The sequence below is a fragment of the Zeugodacus cucurbitae genome, chromosome 3, assembly GCF_028554725.1.
Source record: "Zeugodacus cucurbitae isolate PBARC_wt_2022May chromosome 3, idZeuCucr1.2, whole genome shotgun sequence".
In the NCBI taxonomy this organism is placed as follows: Eukaryota; Metazoa; Arthropoda; class Insecta; order Diptera; family Tephritidae; genus Zeugodacus; species Zeugodacus cucurbitae.
Window position 1 is genome coordinate 61,051,267 of NC_071668.1, and position 23,027 is coordinate 61,074,293.

Consider the following 23,027-nt stretch of genomic DNA (forward strand, 5'->3'; position numbering starts at 1 on the left):
AGAATTTGTAGATATACAATATCGCCTTACATAGCAGAGTCGGACATAATGTTAAAGTTTCGTCGAAATGTTTTTTTAAGTAATAAAATTTTCATTGAATGTGACAAAAAAATTTCAAAGTGCAAAGTTTGAATAAGCATAGCAACATGTCAAAATATTGTTCAGTCAATACCGAGTTTAAAACTTAGTTTAAGGAGAGTATAACTTAAGCTACATTTAAAGTTTTTTTATATTTTGGACAAGTTTTGTCAGTGTTAAAGCAGACGTATTTGCAATTGGGAAGCAAAAATCTTACAATTGAAATTAGTGCTTTAAGATTGCACTATATTTTTGTACAAGATGACACTGAAAATAAATAATTTATTTACACATGAAATTTGCGAACCCCAAGAATAATGTTAAATATTATATTTTATCTGCGCAATTCACTCGTACATTGAAAGAGTAAATATTTATTTGTACATATGCACATTGGGTCTAAACGTATATCAGCGAACATAAGTAAGCAATGGAGAATCAGTATTAGACTGAAGTTCTTTTTTTAACATTCCAAAACTGCATGCAACCATATTTGTGCGAACATTTCTATTTTGCATGTAGATTTTTATATACTATTTAACTGAAATAAATGAAAAGCATGTTTAAGAGTGCAGCGCATCATTTATTTGAGAGAGTAACTGCATATTTGGAAACTTGAAACGAAATTTGATTAAAACTGAAAGTGAGAAACTATTCGAATGGAAATTACTAACAGAGACGAATTGCATTTGTGGAATTAATCACATATAAATATGTTTAAGTATATTTATATGAATAAATATATTTCATTATTTATATACCTAATGAATGTCAATTTGCACAGTATAATATATATATATTAAATGCAGTATAATTGTATGTTACGTATACGCCATGGTTATGCAATCATTATGGTAAAATTATAGGTATTGGAACCTGTTACGAAAAAATGTTATTCTTTGTTCACAGTATGATGCGGTGAGTCATTTTGATATAATTGTTTGTTTAACATTTTATTTACTGATTTTGTGAGAACATGCATATTCGTATGCACATGACTAACATGTGAGATACATACATATCATATGTTTTTGCGCTTTTTATCTATCTTTATGGTTTTCTCTAACATCATAACTATTACCCTGCTTTCTGTTGCATTATCTGTGCTACTGCACTTTATTGCCATTCTTGAACGACTTTATGTGTTCAATCAGCAACGCTCTTTGCACAATTGCAGCATTGATACTTCGACTGTGATTTTTAAGCGCATTCAATGCGTTGCATTCGATTCATGGCGTACTCGCGATTGGCATTGCAGCTTTCCAACCAATATATGTATGCCCCTAAAACGTAGTACTTTCCTATTGTAGTCTCTTTCTCTTTCATGTACTTTAAGCAAAGAATAGTGAAAATTGGAGATCATTATTAATGAGTTTGGCACCACTGGCGTGGTGTATAGAAAGTGTTTATGTTTTGCCCCCCTACTGAAGGAAAAAGGCTCATATTTTGTAGCTGTCAGACCATACGCATATTCATGAGTCAAAACGTTGTAAACAAGACAGACAAATTGAACTTAACTGACAAATTCAAAGAATTTAGAAGACCCTCAATCATGGTAAAAGTATAATGAGTTCCAAGAAGCCAACTATTACCTATTAAAAATGGTTTACTTGTATTATAAAAACCCCTTGTAATTGGGTATCCACATATAGTTGGAAAGTAACCTAAATTTAACTAGATTCACTAGATTGCATTACGACCGTAACAACCAATGTTGTTTGGAATATCGTTCCTGTTTTCCTATGAAAAGATTATAACAGTTATTGGGAACATCATCTGCAAGTAGCAAAAAGAAAAAAAATGTAGCTGGAATCCGTTCTAAGTTATATCGCTGTCAGAAAATATCAAGAACTCTGTTGTACTGTGAACAGTATCATACACATTCATGTTGAATTTTCCCACAATTTTCAAACGTTTTTCAACGTACCCAAATGTTGCATATGCCAATGCACCTTAATGTATGCAAGCCATATGCACTAACATATTTGCATTGCTCCTCAAATGTTGGCAGCACTTAATGCTGAACTATCTTCGTCGTCTGCGGAGTGTGAGAATAGTTTGCTTTGCTAACGTAACATATAATTGGTTTTGCCGCCTGTGGGCTTGCATACATATGTCTATGTACATATATTAGAGCAATTCGTACAATATGTGGTGGAGTGTATGGCATATGTGGAAAGTAAAGCATGAAATCAAATTTATTGCCTACCAGATTGCAACAACAATATCAATTGCGTAAAGAAAGCAACAGTAAATAGAGAGAAACAAGCTGCAATTGCTTATGCGTTTGTTTTGTTTAGTGTAAGGGCACATTTGTTGTGCTTCCTTTGCTTAAAACGACACCCCAAGTTTTTTTATTGCTTCATGTATTCTGGTAAAATGCAACACTCACCACAGGTGTGGTGCCGCCTCTATTTGTGGCTATACTTGTGCATTTGCTAGTAGTAGCTGTAAGTGAAAGTAAGTCAAGCCTTTCAACGTCGAAGATTTGCCTTTGCAAAGATGTTTCTAAATCAGAAACACAATGAAATTTTGGAAGTGTGAAATTTGTAAACTGAATAGATCACCTTAACGTTTATCAAATTTTATAGTTTTGCAATAATTTCCTCAAAATTTATAAATTTTTGTAATAAGATTAATCAATTTGTAATTATATTTCTGCTCATCTTAATGCAATATGAGTGAAGGGAACCTTTGTACTCAATGTTAATATTTTCTAACAGCATGAGCTAGCGAGACTGGAGGTTATCCACTGACAATTTTTAAGCCTAAAACTTCAAATCAATTCTTGCTTTTCAGCATAATACATATGTATTTTCATTCTAAACCAAAAGGCACACATATGCACCTATAAATAGTATACTCCCATTCACATTTAACTATCTCATTCATAAAATACGAAGGTCAGTTACATTGACTTCGTTACCACTTGTTGCGCATTGACATAACAAAAGATGAGTACATGAAAAAGAAAGAATATAGAAATATATATATGTACAATAACGTTAGTAGAAATATTAGCAGAAAGTTTTCAACTCTTGACATACATACATATTTTCTGTTTCATTGTCTGGTATTTTTACAGACAATTTTCAACTTAGTTTGACCATCTGCATTGTACATATACGCAATGTTATGGTTCGAATCAAAGGTCGTTTAACGCAGAAAACTGTGTTGTTACACAAACATACACACAGTGTGGACATAGTATACTATAACTATTTTTTTCGTTATTTTTTCTATATTCCTTCGGTTATAAGTCTGTTTGGATATGGCTTGTTTTTGTTTGACTTGTTAACGAAGTGACCAACTGGTTTCATCTGAATGAAGGGATTAGTTAGTTTGTCTGTTCATGATGTCGCTAATTCAAAATGATGTTGCAGAACTTCTTATGTACTATAGGCGTTTTATCAGTGTTTTTTTTCTGAAAGGTATAATTTTTGTTCGGGCTTAAAGTTGGGGTTCATAATCTTTTCCTTCCTTAGAGTTCACTACTTGATTGATTTAAAAATAGGTGAAATGAGAAATATATGTGCATACATTCAATGTTTTCTATTGCTCAAATTTCAATCAAGTGCCAATCACATGGTATTTAATTTTCAAGCCTAGATGTACACTATTTAAAATAAAAAAATAAAACCGGAAATAATCGCTTCTTCCAGTTGGAAGAAATTTAAATATTTTTCAACGTCATTTTGAATGAAAGTATTTGCTCTACAAGGTGTTATTCAGCTTCTGCGCCTAAAAGTAAGCTATAGAAAGAAGCATGTACTGCAATAACCGAAGTATATGCAATGATATGCGATCGCTTACATGCAACGTGCTTACGATTATGAAGCTGGAAAAGTGAGATTGAGCTAGTAATTGGTATTGAATAGTTATAAATTCAGAGTTCTGTATATTTCTCAATTCATTGGGGATTATTTAGGTAAATTCTCTACATATACTAAGCTAAATTACTCTGATGTCAAAAGCTATATGTGTGATCTTGATTTTGTCTTTGGAACTGATTTTTATTGTATAGACATGCAAATTTTTTTTTTCGTCTTTGTTTTGTATGTGAAACGAAACTGGCAATCGCAAACAAATAAATGCATTTAATCTTATCGCATATTTTTACGCTTTTGTAAATCGCTTTACACTCTTATCGTCAACTCCACTGTCAGCATTACTTTTTAGCTCACATGCTTTGTGCACATATTCAAGCATTTTTGGAAATGCATATGTGTTTATTTGTATGCTCATCGTTTTAGTTGAAAAATGTGTATGGAAATATCTCTGCTTGCTGCGGATGAGAGGACATACCATGACAACACAGAATACTTGTGCTCGATAACACTGCGTATTTCATTGCGTATTTAACAAGCTAGTTTGTTGTATTTAAAATCTCAACAAATATCGGACTTGTATATATGTTTATTCTGTGCTAAATTTTATTTGCTATGGTTATCGCTTCAGATTGTTCACACGTGTGGAAGAGACACTCAAACGGAACGCGTAAATATTAATGAAATTAATTTTCTTTGGCAAATATATGTTTCTACCAAATATTTGGATGTTGAGTGCTTGGTTATTGAGTTATGTATAGATGTCATGTAAGCGGTTAAAGGATGGTATATGTGTTAGATAAATACGGATTCGGTAAAGAGTCAAGTTGGTTACCTAGATCTAGTGGGTGACCTGAGTATGACACACTTTAAATTGGTATGTTCTCAATAGTATATGAGATATACAAATAACACTCAAAATTAGAATTTACATATTTTAATAATATGCTTTAATTTTCAAATATATGTTGAAACAATTATTCTATATAAGCATATGTGCGATATTTGAATTAATTGAAATTGCGTCCATCTATCAAATTAATGTGACCTTAGGGGCGTGTAAGCTATATATTAAATGGCAATAAAGAAGTAATTGTATTCAAAGTGAAACAACGATCGATCTTTGTTGTGTAGTATATTTATTAATTTAGTGTATGTAACTTAACTTAACAAGCAAGTTGTCGTATACAGTTTGTATCACATTTTACCATGGTTACGTATACGACACGTATGACACAACTATAACTTGTAATTATCTACGAAGTTTAACCCGTTTTGCGCTCAACTTTTGAATTGTCTACTCAATCCAAAGTAGCACCTGTTGGTAAGAGTGATTTTAAAGCTGGTAATGTTGGTGTTGTTTATGTTGGTCCCAAGGTGTACGGAATTATATACGACTGTTAACAGTGGTATGGGAGCCAAATCGAGAATGCATAACTGTTTGTTTGATGACACAAGATATATCGTCTTGTCCTCGTTCTTTACCAGACCCCAGACCAGTTGTACGCTTTGTCAATGTGGTTTATAAGTTAAAGTGGTTTACTAGAAGCAGCAGTTGTAAATCGCACGACTTTTACAATTCAAGTGCTTACAAAATGTAGAAGGTACCAGGTGATTGTTTAGCAATAACAATATTACAAGCGTAGTTGTGGCTTTTGGTAAATTCCTCATGTTCTTCAGCTCACGATTACTTAACTTGTTTTAGCAAGCAACTCCTGATAAGTATTGTATAATTAATGTGGCACTAATTGTAATGGAGATGAAATGTTCATAGATAGACACACACACAAATATACGTGCACACATAAGTAACAATACATACGATTAGGTGTTTAACTATGTACTTTGCACTCATGCTGGCTAGGAGCTAAATTCACTTAAGTCAACAGTCAGGTTGTTGTTATGGCTGACCTGCTTGTAAATTGAACGCATATATTAATTATTAAGTTCGTTTTACAACTTAAACAGAAAGATTTTGGTTAGCAAATAATTGAATGTGACTGCATGACATGTATATATATAAAATACAGTGCAACTTATCTAACTCGAATCACTATAGTCCACAAAAAACTTCAATTTATAGAATTTTCATTAAAACATACAATTTTTCAAAAAGGTTTAAAATATAGATTTACGCAAAGTTTTAATTCGCAAAAAGTTTTATGTTTATACGTTAAAACTTGTATTTTGTAATTTTGTTGGTTGCACTTTACTGTTGTTTGGCTCTTGACGTCTATATCCCATGCCTTTGTTACACGATTTATGCTAGAGTATTACCACATTTTTTGTTCGATATAAAGTTAAAAATTCTGCCTCGACAGTAAAATTTTAAATTTGGATTTGCGCCCTGGTCGAAAAGTTTATATGAAATTTTATTTCTATTGCCAATTCAAGAGTTCGAGTTATGGAGGACTTCGACTTAGGGAAGTTTGAGATATGGAAGTTCCACTCTATGTATTATGAATATTATCTACTGGAATATGTTCAAAACTCTGTAGGCGTAAAGTAATTGGCGAATGAGTGTGTGACTGAAAAGGATTACCAATTAAGAAATTCAGATATTCCTAGGTAATTTTAGTAAAACCGAAATTCTAATTGGGTAGTGTATGTGGCTACTTAAGACAAAAAAATAAATTATATAAATGTATTATATATAAATTTAAAACAACTTCAATTAGTTGTAATAGGTAGACAATTCAATCATACAGTTCTATAAGATTCAAAATTATATTGAACTTGATTTCACTTGCACTTATGTTGTTGCACACGGATTGTTCTTGTTTTGGTGGAAGATCACTTAAGTGACACTCAAGTGGGTGAAGTGGAAAAGCCCTGTATTCTTCTACCTAAAGAGTAATATAAGTTGATAAATATATGGCTCGATTTTCAAAACAAAAAATATTTGTAAAAGAAAGTGTGACTGCAATTGTTGACTGTGCGACGACACCATCAAGCAGCAAATTAGCTCTAACGATGAACGAACGCGCAGCAAAGCACAATTTTGTATTAAACCGCCAATAAATGTCACAACCGCAAACAAAATGAAACTATAGCAGCAAACAACAGTAGAAGTATGTGGAAATCAAAAAAAATGTATATAGTCATTGGAATCATATTTTTTAACATTATACATTGCATAACATAGCAACTGTGAAAAAACCTCATTGATGAAATGCCATAAGCAGCTAAAACCACAACAAAGAGTAGTCCAGTGGCGATAGTGAAAGAGATATGAGCAACGCTAAGTGCAGTCGGAAAAATGCAGAAGCCTTTGGTTTGTTCATACGGAGAGTAATATGGAAGACTTAAAGCTATAAACTCAGGGAAACTATTTGTGACATAACGGTAATTAAGTCCGTTCTTGATCCGACTGATTCGAACAATGATATAGTTTTGTAATCTTATAGGATAAGTCTATAGCAGCGTTAGGACTCTAGCTGAAACGGGTTGGTAAATATAATGTCATAAAATACATCTCTTTACCTTGTAGTAAAAATCGAAAAGCAGATTTTCTGCTAGCACTCACCACATTCTAACTTTCATTATAACCCTTTCATCTGTAGAGAGCCGCCTTAGCAATGTTTGCGTCTGTCACCACTTGTTTGCCTCACGAATAACACAGGCAATCTACTCAACAATTAACTAAAACACCGGAATCCTTTCATCTTTTCAGCAAATAGAATTTTGTGGAAAACTTTTTTTGCTTCCCGTTTTCGGTGCAGAAACTTCCTCGGCATCCAACATCTAGCACCTTTACCAATATTAAAACAGTCGTAGACAATAAGTACCGTTGCTTCGCTTTTACATGGAGTCAACGAGCAGTGCACATATTTGTATGTATTTGTGTGCCCTTGCAACACTGCTCAGAGCTCATTGCTGGCAATGCCTTCACTCGTATAACAACTGTCTTTGGAAAAGCGGCAAATGCAGCAATTTTATATATATATATCCACAGTATCATCTGCAGCTACAAGTGAATCAATTGCACGCTTCACCTCAAAACACACAAGCATTGAGTGAATGCTCGAGTAAAGATCGAAACCAAACGACCAACTTTGCATTAGCTATCCAATCCACGCTGTTGTAGTTTGATTGCCACGTAGAATAATATAAAAAAATCAGAATTTCCTTCAAATAATATGACTAGTTATTGTTGCCATAATTAACTTGTATTATTGGATTTAAAAGAAGATCATTACGACCATATCTAACGTTACAGACAGCGAGCTCACATCCACAGCATTCAGTAGCTACACTAGTACGAGGGCTGCTATATATATTTCTGGCCTAATAATGAAAATATGAATATTTATCAACGAAACTGGTTTTATTATTTTTCAAAATATTCTCCATCAAGATTTATACACTTTTGCATGCGCTCAAACCAATTTTCGAAGCACTTTTTTGAGCCTTTTTTTTGAGCGATTGTCAAATTGTGCGGGATTGTGGTGGGAGAAATGCATAGACATGCCTCTATCTGAAGGTATGTTACATGACGGTCTTGCATTATCAGTTCACGTACGGCATCGATGTTTTCTGCCACAACGGCTGTTTTTGGACGACCTTCACGGAATTCGTCTTTGAGCGAGCGTCGGCCACGATTGAATTCGTTGTACCAGTTTTTCACAGTGCTATAGGATGGTGCTTCATAGCCATAGAAAGATTTTAGTTCATCGATACACTCTTGTCGCGATAATCCACGTCGAAAGTTGTGAAAAGTGATCGCACGAAAATGTTCAAGAGTTAATTCCATTTTTTGGCCGAGATGAATTTTTTAATTCCCTGTAAATAAAACAATTCACGATTAAATGACAAAACGTTCTGAGTGATGTTATGCTAAAAAATATCAAACTTTCCAAAGGAAATGTCAGATTACACCTGGCAACACTTAGTGTTGCCTAGGCCAGAAATATATATAGCAGCCCTCGTATTTAGCGCACAGTGCAATCCAACAGCGCACACCAGCGCTTATTTACGTTTCAACGCTATTATTGAATATTTGTCAAGCGTTTGCTGGTGTCGTTTATCTGCGTTAAATGCTTCGTGCTTGTTAATCTCCTCCCAGCTCAGCGCTTGCATACAAAAGACAATAAAATCATTTGAAGCTTGTTTAGCAGACAATGATGAATTTTAATGCAGACTCTGCATAAATTGCAGGCAGTTATAAAACAGCAGCACCAGAAAGCGCGGATTTAAATGGCATGTAGTGGTGATCTGTGTGAATGTTTGAAAAAGCAGATTGTTGCGCTGTCAATGGCATTCGCTTGAATTATTGGCGATATTAGTGCACTCTGCATAACTGCATCTTCATAATTAATTATATTTGAATGTTCAAAATGTTCAATTCACGCATTTGCTGTTATCGAACACTATTTTATTATGTGAACCATTGCTGTTAGTGAGCATCATTCAGGAACGAATTATTTCATTAGTGCAAATATTATTTGCCAAATACATAATTTGCTTAGAGTTCTACGTTTTTCCTTATTTCCATTTCCATCTATTTACTAATGAGTTCTTACTGCCATTTTCTACATCACTCCACACATTCCTTCTCACTAATTAGCAACGCATTTGTGTACTAACCGCACGCATAAGCCTTGCAATAAAATGCAAATGTATTATAATATTTTTTATCGTCAATCCAAAGCGCACAATCAACGCCAAACCGCAGATAATTGATAAAACAAATTGAAGTAAAAAAGAATTACAAATCTCAACAAGAGCAGTGCATGAGCAATGGATAACACGTGCCAGAGTTTTGATATTTCCATAAACATAAAAGGATACTTCTTTTTTCTATAACCTTAACACATGTATATGTATGTTTCAGCTCTGATTCGTAATATAACATTTTCCTATACCGTGCACATTCAATGAGCTGGTTGTTGCTTGCAGCTCTTGACTTTTGAACAAGTTGTTGTTGTTATAAACCGAAATGTGTCAGGTAAAATACACACCAGCTTCAACTGTATATGCATATAGAACTTATTTGAAAGTAAATATGTGTGTTTACTGTGTATATTTGAGAGTTTGCTTTGACCTGGTTGTGTGTCTTTATTTGTTAAGGCCAAATACTGCGCTGTAGCTTTTGGATATTGAATGGGTAAGGGGGCAATGGTAAATATTAGGGTCGTTTTTGCAGCTATTAGTTAAACATTTGCCATGCCACATGTACAGTTGGATGTGCGTTTGCCTATGTAAGCTCCATAAATTATTGTGGTTTTGAAAAGTTGTAATACGATTTCGACAATTTGAACATATGTATGACGCCACATCTCAAATCCAGTATTTGTGTATCTTCATTGGTTCTTGATGTACTATATATATTATAATGTGAACGAATCAGATGGAAATAAAATTTTTATTACCTGGAAATTAGGCGTGGTTGTCAACCAATTAAGCCCATTTTCCATCGGTGACATCAGGATGCCAAAACAATATTATGTGCCCAATTTCATTGAAATTGGTCAAGTAGGTACTGAGATATGAATTGTTAAAATCGGGTCATAACTTCCCGTAGCTGCCACATACCTTATATTCGGATTAACACTATATCAATAAATTGCGAGAGTATAAAATTTTCGGTTGCATCCGAACTTTGCCTTTCCTTACTTGTTTACCATTTTTTTGTGGTTGGTGTTTTTCGCGATTTACCTTAGTCATTCTTGTAACCCTTTCTACAAAATTTCATTTTCATAATTTTTTTTGTGGCTAAGTAATACCACTTTATAGCTTTTCGGTTGTCACTATTTTGTGGACGTGACATTGGACCAATTTTGCTCAACTGCAATACCAACCCTTTTATGGTGCCAAGGAATATGTGAACTAAGTTTCGTTAAAAGATCTAAATTTTTTCTCAAGTTATCGCTTGCATGGATCGACGAACCTACCGTCGGATGGGCAGACAGATATCCGGGATTCAAATCCTCCATCCTGATCACTTTGGTATAGCTATAGCTAACTCTTTTAGTTCTAGGTGACGCAAACAACCTTCATATAAACTAAACTATTATACTCTCTGTGCAATATGTCACGAGAGATTAAAAAATTTTACCAAAAGCCAATATGCTGACTAAGAGCAGCTATGAATATAGCTATATGAAAATTAAGTATGCATAATATGACATTTGTATATTTTATGAAGGGTGTGACTTGTGACCAATTGGGTGGTAGATCTAAAAGTCGATGCCACTCATATCATGTGGCCCTATAAGTGCAGCTTGTAGCGGTTCTTAAGTGTGTATCAAGCAGCCCATTATCGAACCCTATTTCATTGCTTGCAATGTTCCAAGTGCAATTTGTATCTCAAAGATAAGAGATTTATATTTTATACATCCTTTTGCTTGAAGCGCTGCTGGATATTGTTTGTATTGATGGCAGTCTGACCTGATGCTTAGTAATCCATAGCTCGCTTTGAAGTCTTTGTCGAGTTTGACATCGGTATTCAACAGTGTCAACAAACTTCGATGAAATTTAAAAGTATAAGGGCGCTACTAAGTTCCTAAATTGGATTGTTGTTTCTATTTTTGTGCTTTAACACACTGGGCTGAAGAAAACTTACAGCCTTTATATACTTATACAATACAACTTGCTGCACTGCTGCAGTTAAGTTGTTGCCATTTCTCTACGTGCCTTTGAACCTCCTCACTCTAGCTGCATTGTGTTTGAGTGTATGACCACGTGTTTGCTTGCTGGTTTGTCTTCTGAGTCATCAGAGCCCCTAACACATTTACTCGTGACGTGCTCAACTATTCTGTGTGTAATAGATGTTGTTGGAAAAGCTTTAGTTAGCTACTTATTTTATATATTTGCACTGTTGCTATTGTTGTTGTGTCATTTTATATCGTTATAGTGTTAGGTTTCATTTAACGATGACTTAAACGTGATTCTATTTGCGGAAGACTTCATCTAAGCTGAAGGAATAAATACGTGTTTGTGCTTTGCTGTCCTAATATTTACTCTTTCACAAAAGCAGAAATAAACTTAGAGTGAAGTAAATGCATGTGTAGTTGTTATAAATGAATGTGTATATACTTGTAATTTCGGAGAAATATATATATGTCGGAATATTAATGTCTTTGTTAGACATCGTTGTAGCGCAGCGGGTTTCGGTTTCACTTCACACTTCACAATATTTTAATAGCACTTTACAATATTAATTATTAACACAACCTCGTGCAATTTTAACAAAAATGCTAAGTTATTATTCAATCAACTTATAAAAATTTATTCAAATTGCCATTGACAAATTACATCTTCAAGTTTCTGTTTCCTTCTTAACTAATACAAACTCTTTTTCTTTAGTACAGCTCATATTTACATTATCATTAACCAGACAGGTTTTACATTATAATATCCAATGCGCCACACGCCATGATCAAAACAACCATTAGTATGTTTTGTACTTGTGCTTGCATTATGATCTGAGTACTCTGCCATTCTCTTTGGCCAGCCATTCATATATTTTGTCATTCTTTTGTTATTCGTTTACTTCACTCTCTTTAGTGATTTCAACATTCTCAACATCTTCATTCTCATTTTCTTCAGTAACTTCAACACCCTCAATACATTCAATATTTTCATTTTCACTCTTTTCTCCGTTCGCAACGGATTCTCTACTTGCAACAACATCCTCAGGCACTTGCGCCTCTGGTAACTTTCTTAAATCTTCGTGTGCATATTTATAATTCCTTTTATTCGTTAAAGATTTCAAAATGTACCTGTCACCTTCTAGAACCTCTCCTATTTCAAAAGACCCCTTGAATTTCGGACTTAACTTGGTCTGATGTCTTTCTTCACTTTTAAGTAATACAAAATCCCCAACTTTGTGTCTAACTACTTTTGCCTTATTTTTATCAAATCGTTTTTTATCATAAACTGCAGTGGCTAACACATTCTTTGCAGTTTGTGCTCTAATACGTACGTTTGGCAGATCAACAAAATTTTCAATGTCACTAGGGGGAAGTAATCCTAATGGGCGTGCTACCTTTCCCAACAACATTTCTAAAGGACTTGCTTTCGTAATGCGGTTGGTTGTACAATTGATTGCCAATTGCACCTCTCCTAACACATCCTGCCAAGACTGAGTTCCAGTTTCAATCGCCGTTAACATATTTTTTAACGTGCTCATGGTTCGCTCCACTTGACCATTAGCTCGACTTGCACCAGTGGCTATCAAATGCAAGTTTATTTTCTGATCTGAACAAAATTGACTGAACTTTGCGCCTGTAAAACACCTTCCCTGGTCAGCTATTATTCGGTTTGGTACTCCAAACAATGAAACAGCGGATTGAACGGCTTTTATGCAACTCTCACTGTCTAATTTAAGGCTATGACTAAGATAGACGTATTTGGTAAACGCGTCTACTTGAACAATAACATACTCCTTCTGGTCACTCTTGCCACTTATTTTTCCTGTAATATCGATGTGGATAGTGTGCCAAGGAGCAGTGACTTTTGGTATTGGATGCAATTCAGCCTGTATTTTCCCTGAGGTGGATTTTGACATTTTGCAAGTGATGCAGTTGTCAACAAATTTTATAACATATTTTGACATATTGTCAAACCAGTAAAAGTCGTAAGTTTTATCCAATGTCTTATCAAAACCTAAGTGCATTATTGACTCATGAACTTGGTTTATAACAGACCATCTGAAAGCCCGTGGCAACACTGGTAAACAACGTGTTCTGCCATTTCTCTGTATTTTTTGATGAAGAACTCCCGCCCTCAATTCATAAGTTTTCGCAATATCTTCAGGCAGAGAAAACTCTTTTAATTTTGTTACAATTTCGACTATGTCCGAATCTCGACGCTGTTCGGCAATAAGCCAGTTGCTTGAAATTTCAGCTAAATTTACTCTCTTCTTATCGACTAATTTTGTGACCGAAGTAGACTTTGTTAAAGGAGGATTTTTCGATAAAAAGTCAACATGTGCCTTTTCCCTTCTCTATACTGAGTATCGAATGTGAATGATTGCAAATAAGCCCACCAGCGTTGTGCTCTGGGGGTTAAATCTTGTTTATTTTTTGACACTTTTAGGGAGTTGCAGTCAGTATAAACAATAAAGTTCCTGCCCAACAAATAATGTCGAAAATGTTTAATGGAGTTTACAACAGCAAAGGTTTCCAACTCATACGAGTGATATCTTGATTCTGCGGGTGAAGTAGTTTTGCTATAATATTCTATTACTTGAGGTTTGTTATTAATTTTATGTAATAAAATTGCACCGTAGCCAGTACAACTTGCGCCTGTATGCAATTCGATTGGATAAATTGGGTCAAAGATAACAAGAACTGGTTTTTCAGTAAGAATGGCAATGACCTTTTTCCGTATGTGTTCATATTCCGTTTTCCAAATAAATTTATTTTTGTCTGCAGTTAAGAAGTATAACGGTTTCATTAAACAATCTGTAATCTTTCTAACGCCTCGCATTTTGTTGAGGCAACTATCATGATAGCGTCCATATAGACGATAACAAAGGAATTTGCAAGATCCCCTAGTGCCTGCATTACTAATCGTTGAAAAACCGAAAGTGCGTTTCTGAGCCCGAATGGCATAGATAAAAATTCGTATTGGCCATCTGGCGCTACAAACGCCGTATACTCAATAGACGCTGAATGTAAAGGAATTTGATAATATCCACTGGCCATATCTAGACATGGAAAGTAATTAGCTCCTCCAATTCTATTTATTTGATCTTGTATAAGCCCCTCAAAGCTCAGTATTAATATCGGCTGGCTCACTGCCAAAATAAATTAACCATTTTGGTTCTTGAAATTTTAAATTGGTTTGATCAAATAATTAAGTAATTCACGGCCAATGACAATGTCATTTTGCATATCATCATCGCCTATTACATAAAACAAAATTTCAATACAATTATCGTAAATTTTTACGTTACTTAATATTTGTGCAGTACTACATATTCCATTACTGCCTATACCTTTTAGCATAACAATGTTATTGAATCTTTTACCAGAAAATTTTATACTTAGCTTTTCATTAACGAACATTCCGATCCAGAATCAAAGGTGATTTCAAAAATTTGGTCTCTGTGGTTCAAGTATCCTTTAGGTATTGCAACGCTGCACTGCTCCACTCGCTTTTCCCGGTTGAATGCCGTGTTCTTATCAACTTCCTTCTTTGTACATTGGGTAGATATGTGACCCAATTCTCCGCACTTGTAGCAAGTTACATTTGATTTTTCACGGTGACCATAGTGTTTGCTATGTCGTGTTTTGTCGCTCGCAAAGTGATTCTGTTGTTCTCTTAATCTGCATTCAAACATTTTATGGCCCAATTTTCCGCAAAAACGACACTCTATTGATGATTGTTTTTGCCGTTTAGAATCCTTTTGTTGAAAGTGAACGCTTTTAATTCAGACTGTAAATCGCCTCTGGTTCGAATATTTGATGTGAAACTTAAACGCCGCAATCGGCTATCGAAGCTTGCCAACAACGCAAGGGTCACAGACACAGCAATCTCTTCAGTTTCCATTTGGCGTCACTTCGTTGTTAGTTCCGTAACCATGCGACTTGTCAGATTTTCGCTATCAGTCGGTCGATTTGATAGCATATTAAGAAACATGGCGGCTGGTGTTTCTATAGTGTCGAAGCGTTGTATAAACAATTCTTTAAACTCAGGCCAGGTAATATCAGCGTAGCACACTTGAGAAAGCCATTACGAAGCGCTTCCCTCCATTGCTGAACTTAAAGCCACAACCAACGCACTGCCTTTTAATACGTTTTCTTGTAGGATTATTTCAGCCGTATTACACCACGATGAAGCGTTGGCACCTGCTTTGTCTGGATTGAATTTGGGCAGTTGCACTGATTTGCTTTGCCCCACATCAGGTACCGTTGTTCTTATGGCCCGCACAAGTTCAATTAAATTTTGGTTCTGCAACTCCATCATAGTTCGCCAAGGTCCATCCATTGCTTGAGGCAGATGGGCAGATTCCACTTCTGATGTCGGAATATTAATGTCTTTGTTAGACATCGTTGTAGCGCAGCGGGTTTCGGTTTCACTTCACACTTCACAATATTTTAATAGCACTTTACAATATTAATTATTAACACAACTTCACTATGCCAAGTCCTCAAGACGACTGACTCTACGTCGTTTTCTTCCTTTTTGTGCTTACCACCGAACCACGCTCGACGATAGCGACACCACGCTGTCGCCCCGCTAAAACGGTACTTCTTGAAGAAGCGACATACAGACAACCACACTCGATGATAGCGGCGCCACGCTGTCGCCCGCTAAATCGGTACTTCTTGAAGTGACAACATGCAGCAACCAATCACAGCACAATTAACGGCTGTTGCAATACTGAAGAACTTAGTCTTCTAATGAAATTCCCTAAACTGTGTACACATACACTCACACACGCATACCAATATCCACACACCATTAGGGTGCGCCGACATATATATATGGCAGTAGATAGTTATATCACATTAATAAATTCAAGTTTTTAGCAATTTTTTTTTTTCAATTTTTAGCAAATAATACATTAATTAATATTTTGTTGTTAAGAATTTTATATCTTAACGTGTTTTTGTTTACTACAGCACTTTCCATTAAATAATTTTTTTAGCTCAACCTGCTTGCATATTCTGCCTGCGTTTATTACAAGTGTTCACCTCAGCCAATAAACTCATGTATATTGACTTCCATATTCATATTTTGATACAGTTTAATTATGCGGTGGTTTGTTAAAGCTGTCTGGTGTCTGTGGTGTTAAAATTGTAGAAAAGCTTCATGTGTTTCATAACCGAATAATAAAAGCTTTAATACAAACCTTTTGCTCAGATATTTTTAAATTTTACTCCTACATAGATATAATAGATATCGAATTTACTATTCTTTCAGAACTTTTACTCTCGCAACATGTTGCACAAAACAGTTTTAAAGTGCAAGCAATAAATAAAGTTAAAAGTCAAATATCACACCAAGATGGAATCTTTTTGATAATTTGGTATGGACCCGGCACTTATTGGATTTTTGTAAATATCTCTCAAACTTCTTATTATATACATAATTTAGTTCACATAGCTAAATTTATTAGGCACATTTCTCTTTAGCATCCCATCATGCGGCATAACAATCGGTGAAATCGTTTCGCAACCACTCCTTCCTATATAACTCAATTCAATTTAATTTTATTTAATAAGAATTCAATCTAATTCGTTCACGTTAAAATATATTAAGCATATACATATGTATTAAGAACCCATGAAGCATCGCGTTCATCTTAAAATAGTCGAAATCGGGCTATGGCTCATCTAAGGCCCAGATAGCGAATATGAAGAGCTAAGTGCCTGAGGCTAATTTTTTACCGAAAATATTGATAAATTATAAAACGCTCGGTTATTTTTGTTAAAAAAATAGATCTGATTTATACTTCTCCGGCACTTTTTTTCAAAGCGAGATGAATGCAGTAGAAAAGTTTGAAGGGGATTAACAGCAAACAATTCAGATCGTGAGTGCCTGTGATTGTTACTGGCGTAAGCGTCGGTTTTGCAAGTGAATGATTCCAAGGTTTAAAAACTTTTGTTTGTAGAATTTATTTATTATACACATATGCGTTTTTCGTGTTGTGGTTTGTATGTACTTTAAAAGTGTGTTTTCGTAATGTATGAGTATTTGAGGGCAAATCTGCTTTGAGGTATTTTTTATTTTATTTGTAAATCAAGCGATTTACGCCATATATTTTTTGATTTTGTAAGAACTTTTGTTTTGGTTTTTAGTTTCTGTTTGTTTTATTTATTAATTTAAAATTTTAAATTTATTTTGCGTGGGTGAAAGAAGTAGGGTATGAAAATGATTAAGCATTATTAATTATATTAATTGCAATGAACTGTAATTTATTGACTCAAATCACACTTGAAACTGCACTATTTAATTATAGTTTTGGTTTTGCTATTGCTTTGTTAACACTTTTATTTGTTTGGCTGATTTTATTAAATACAATTGTTGTTGTTGCTACCAAAACCACGAACGCTGAAAGCTGTTTGAAAACTACGAACTTTCGGATGCAGTTCATGATTTTGTATGCTAAAGTGGTGCTTCGTTGCTTTTGCTGTTGGAAAAGTTGGCACAGAAGTCGATAGTATTTCAGAGTTCGTGTAAATGGTGTTGGTACTTGCGACAGGGTAAATTAATTGTAAAAGCGAAAATAGTAGATATGTATATGATATTCAAGTTTTTTTTTTACCAGCATAGCGTAAATGGAAAAAAATAATATATACATATATATAAAGAGTGAACCAAAAGGAAATTAATATAGAAAGGCGCTTTGGCTACAAACACAATTGATTTACTAACTCACAGCATTGTTTGGCTGGTGTTTAAAAAAGTTTTGAGGCCCTGTAATCCAAAAACCGTACCAGAAGCTTTACAGATTTGAACTGAATACATAAAACAAATTTTTCGAATGAATTTAGTACTTCATTGTATTCTATGAATGTCTATTGAATAATTTTTTTATGAACATTTTTTTTTTTTGGCATCCTTTTTCTAGATACTTATGTACAGTTCCTTCAACTGTACTGAATTTTGCACCTTAAATGTACCACAGTATGTAAGCACAAAAGTTACTCATACGCCATGTTATGCTGATTCTGTGGAGCTGGTAGGGCTGAATTTTTAAAGTTATTAGGAACATATGACTTGCTTTCACTTGACGTTAACGAAATGTGGGTACGTGGCTGCGCAGAGTAGTATAAGCAAAGACTAACGTACATTTTAAAATTGTACTTGTCAGCATTTTTTCAAAGCGTGTATTTTCAATTAAAATGTAGAAAAAAATTTATATGAGAGTAATTGTTTAACGTCTTCCGTACCTGAGGGTATGCAAGAAATTGTATTAAAATGAACGGAGTCACAATACTTTTGGTTGTTAAAATTTTCTCTCGGTTTTGGTTCTCTATTTTCATTCGCAAGTGTGCTCAACTGAAAGTTCTAAGTGTGTTATTTGCTGTATTCTTGCTCTTCCTGGTTACTGCTCTCGCTTATACATACATATTCTGAGCTTCAAGAATATGCAACTCTGCAGCGGCTGAGATGTCATTAGAATTTATGGTGACATTTATTATTGGTATAATTAAAGGGATGCCAAGAAGCAAAAGGAATTCAGCGCAGCAGAGATAGAAAATATTACATACATATATACTTTCCTGATCAAGGTGGTGCGTTTTATAATAACCACAACATTTTTCACTCATAGCTGCAAATTATACTACCTGCGTTTGGCGTATTCTGACAACGTAACTGCATTTAAATGTGCAACCTTAATAGTTAAAAATACCGCGTTTCCGGCATCAATTATAGTTCCATTTTAGCGTTCAGCCAGAGCAGCAATGTTATAAATTTTCCACGTCTGTTTTTATGCGCTAAAGGTGGAAAGACCATGCAAATTTTCACCAAAGACCAAAAATTTTCTTCAAAGTAATTTGTTTTTTATTAATTTGAGTTTTACAGAAAAATCGTTTATGAGATAAAATGCTAATAAAATGTAATATATATATTTGTATTTATTTTTGAAAAACTTAAGTAGTGCTCAAAGTTTTTGTTAACAGTTGTTGATAGGATGGTGAAATCCAATATGAATACAACTCTTAGTTATAGAAAAGTTAAGTTTTGACAAGAAAATATACTTACATTCAAACGGTTTGTTTTATTTTCCGGAACTCTAGACTTGAACTTTCAAAAATTAATTCTCTCTAAGTTTTAAACCTGCACATAATCTCTAATCATCGACGTCTACTGACATTACATCTAAAAAAAAAAACAATTATTCAAATTATATTATTTTGTACTTTTTATATTACTTATAACTGTGGCACACTGGCGCCTACCAGCAAACAAAAAAATATTTTCTTTGAATAATAAAAATTGTGCTATCTCAACTTTTGTTGACAGGCACTCAAAGTTCAACTAAGCAAACAATATATCAGGAAAGGCGTGACAACATTTGGCAGCTCGAAATTGTAAAGAGTTACCCGGAAAAATATGCTTAGAAAACTAACTAAGCTCATTAAGGATGTAAATCTGATGGCGTTTCCTTTTACAACACATTTTTAATTATCCACCTGGTATTCGCCGTCTTTGCGATTCCTCTCACTGATAATTCCTTTGATATGAGATGAGTTCTGCTGCTCAAACCAGTTGATCATTTTCGATGATAAAAACGCCCACCGACAATATCGAATATTTCGTACCACTGTATTATAAGTAGCTTGCGACAAGTTATTGAAATTTGTCATATGTTGTATACTAAGGTCAGTATAATGCAACCCTGAGAAACGATTCTCAATATTTCATATAGATACATATGTATATCGTTAAGAACCGTATTTTTGTTCATTAGTTGTGTATTTATTTATTTGCTTGCATATAGTTTCTATGTGAAATAAATGAGAGTGAGTTTTTTTACGAAATTATGGAAAATACTTATTGGATATGTATGAGTTTATGCATTCATATAATTGTAGGCAACTTTCAGCATTTAATTTATTTCATTTGCATTAAGTTTCAAAATTTTCCAACGCATACAACATGTGTGTAAACATTTCACAATTGCAGGCTTATAGGCGCTTAATCACGCTGGAACGCCGTAAAGTATGTATGTAATTGTTGAATTTAACAGTAATATAGTAATTGAAACCAGCACCATCGTCACTATCACTACCAAATATACTAAACACGCCAGCTTATCCATCTTCGAACTTAACCTTCTTATGGTGCCAGGAAACACGTGTACCAAGTACAGACAGACATCCGGATTTGAACTTTACTTGTCATCCTGATCACTTGGTATATATAACCTTATATCTAACTCGTTTAATTTTAGGACTTAAAAACAACCGTTTTGTGAACAAAACTATAATACTCTCTTAGCAACTTTGTTGCGAGAGTATAACAAAGGAAAACTAAAATATTAAAAAGTGGAAGTGAAAGGCGAAATATAAGCCAGTTAACGGCTTAAACTGAAAGTAGTCAACTTGATGATTTTACATCTAACTGTTGCCACATGCGACATTCGTGACCTGTGACTCATGACAGCAAATGCTATTGGATGTACTGTGCTTAGAAATTTCTTTTATATTTTTAGCTAAAAGATTTAAATTGGCTTTAGCATAGTTTACATTTTAGTCGTAATTTTGCTTGTGTTGATAATATCCGTAATGATTTGTGACTTTCTGCTAAACAAAAAAGTAAAAAATTAGAAAAATAAAATTAAAATATGATCTCAGTCATAGTTGGAATAATGAAGTGTTAAGATGAAAAGAAATGTGTTGAAATATTATTTGCTTTAGTCAGTTTGTTAAGCGTCTTTAGTAATGCTTAATTCAAGAATATTGGTATGAATATTGATATCGGTTTCGTCTACCTTATATAGCCTATTACACCTTCCAAATATATTTCATTTACTGCGGATTTCTATCTTGAAAAAAATTAAAACATTTCACACTTTCTTAATGGTTTGTATTGATCTTGCTTTTTTAATCGAATACAAATCGAGTTGAAAAAGCAATTCAACTCCGCAAGTTGTTGTCCGCGCTGTAAATTTGGCTTTATTTATTGATAAAATAGCAGTTATGCAGCTCTACGGTAGATGTCTGTGCTAGAAAAAATTGGTCGATGAAATTTACCAACTTCTAATGAACAGAAAAATTAAAAATGAATGCAGGTGTTGGTTAATCGAGTAGCCGGCAGTGCGAAGGACAAAAACTGGTTTCTAAATTATAATCTTAATGTATTACGATAAACCAACAGAATCAAAGTTCAATATTCTTAATTATATTGGCGTATGGGTAATTTATATAAATATATTTTGAATGAAAGTCCTCAGTGTCAATATGTAACAAAAATTACTACAATGATATTCAATAATTTCCACACATCAAAAATTTACTATACAATATTCCTATAGCTATGGATGCATGCAAGGAGTTAAATTAAAACTTATTTCTTTAAAAACTCAAATAAAACAAAACGACGATATCAGATTTTTTGCTTTTGTAATCAAAAGTGTGAAAAAAACAAGTAAGGAAGGGCTAAGTTCGGGTGTAACCGAACATTTTATACTCTCGCAATTTATTTATTTAACTTTATTTATATTATATAATAAACAATTTGACCCACATATTCGTCATATATATTGTATAAGGTCCATTGAAAGTTGGAAACCATAATATTAGGTTAGAAGCACCGAGGTTCTCGTGTTCGATATATGGGGCATTAAAAACCTATGGTCCGATTTCGGCGATTTTTAGAATGCTGCCACACTATTAACATAGTATTTGTGCAAAGTTCTGCACCGATATCTTCACTAGTGCTTACTTTATATATTGTAATGAAAACGATTCAGATCGTTTTCAAAGTTCTGGTATATAGGAAGTAGGCGTGGTTGTGAAGCGATTTGGCCTATTTTCACAACATATCATTGGGATATAAGGAAACTATTACAAACCAAGTTTCATTGAAATCGGTCGAGTATGGGAGGTTATGATCCGATTTCTTTCATTTTTGGACTGTATTAGGAAGTGGCTAAATAAAACGACTGCAGAAAGTTTGGTTTATATAGCTCTATTGGTTTGCGAGATATGTACAAAAAACTTAGTAAGGGGCGGGGCCACGCCCACTTCCCCTAAAAAATTACATCCAAATATGCCCCTTCATAGTGCGATCCTTCATTCCAAATTTTATTTCCATAGCTTTATTTATGGCTTAGTTATGGCACTTTATGTGTTTTCGGTTTTCGCCATTTTGTGGGCGTGGCAGAGGTCCGATTTTGCTCATTTTCGAAAGCAACCTTCCTATGGTGCCAAGAAATAAGTGTGCCAAGTTTCATCAAGATATCTTAATTTTTACTCAAGTTACAGCTTGACGGACGGACGGACGGACAGACAGACATACGGATTTGAACTCCACTCTTCACCCTGATCACTTTGGTATATATAACCCTATATCTAACTCGTTTAGTTTTGGGTGTTACAAACAACCGTTATGTGAACAAAACTATAATACTCTCTTTAGCAACATTTGTTGCGAGAGTATAAAAATTCGTGCTGATTATGAAATGAATAAATATTATAAAATACGAATGGAGTC